Raw genomic sequence first — 1,217 nt, forward strand, 5'->3', positions numbered from 1 at the left:
TGAACCACCGTGCCCGATCTTTTTTTTATTTTTTATTATTTATTTTTATTTTTAGGAGAGATGGGGTTTTACCATTTTGGCCAGGCTGGTCTCAAACTCCTGACTTCAAGTGATCCACCTGTCTCAGCCGCCCAAAGTACTGGGATTACAGGCATGAGTCACTGCACCAGGCCAGCATAGCACTTTTAAAGAGAGTCAGAAACCTTTGCCCTTAACAGGCAGCCTGGTTTGTTGGAGCCTTGCCTGAGCAGAAACGTTCCTCCCACCTCAACCCTGGCACAATACAGACGGCTCTATTTTGCCCAGTCTGACCTCATAGCTCTGCAGCATAAATTCCGGTCCTTCACTAGGGGGAAGCAGGAGGGAAGCTAGCTCTCTCTGATAGGCTGTGTCAGTCCCCTTCACTGATGCCCCTGACCCCACTCCATTTTAGACACATTTCAAAATGTTCCCCCCAATTCAACCACCATGAGCCTAAGCATGAGGGAAGATGCGACCATCCTGCCCAGCCCCACGTCGGAGACTGTGCTCACTGTGGCTGCATTTGGTGAGAGCGGGAGGAGAAGGTGGGACATAGGAGGGAACCCCACCCCTAGAATTGACTTGGACTCTAGGTCTGGAAACGCAAGTTCAAATTTCACCCATTTGTTCCAGGAGGTTCTGGCTTATGAGGAAGACCCTTGTGGGAGGGGGGCTGCTGCCCCTCCAGTCCGCTCTTCTTCGTTGTGCTGGGTTCCATGTTCTCAGGGGGATGGAGAGGGGGCGGCAGGCTGAGAGCTCACCTGTTCAGCAGAGAAGTGGAACTCACTTTGCTCCTGCAGCCTGTCTACAAAGTACTCAGCTGGGAAGGGAACGCTGGACTCTTGTTGGCCCCCCTTTGTCGCCCCGACTGGCCCCCTTCACCCCATTCTTTTCTCTGTTCAGGCGTTATCAGCTTCATTGTCATCCTGGTGGTTGTGGTGATTGTCCTAGTCGGTGTGGTCAGCCTGAGGTTCAAGTGTCGGAAGAGCAAGGAGTCTGAAGGTGCGTTCCCCGCCCTCGGGGACCCTTTTCCCCTCTGCTGGCAGACCCGGGGCTAGAGCCCCAGCTCACACCAGCCTGCATCTGGGGGAAGGAATGGCACATGAGTGCCTCTCCATGAGCGGGAGGGTCCCCAGGTGGGCTTTGAGAGGAAGGCTGGACTTGTGAGTTACAGCATGTGAGCCCCAATCCCTGCC

The sequence above is a fragment of the Piliocolobus tephrosceles genome, chromosome 4 (assembly GCF_002776525.5).
Source record: "Piliocolobus tephrosceles isolate RC106 chromosome 4, ASM277652v3, whole genome shotgun sequence".
In the NCBI taxonomy this organism is placed as follows: Eukaryota; Metazoa; Chordata; class Mammalia; order Primates; family Cercopithecidae; genus Piliocolobus; species Piliocolobus tephrosceles.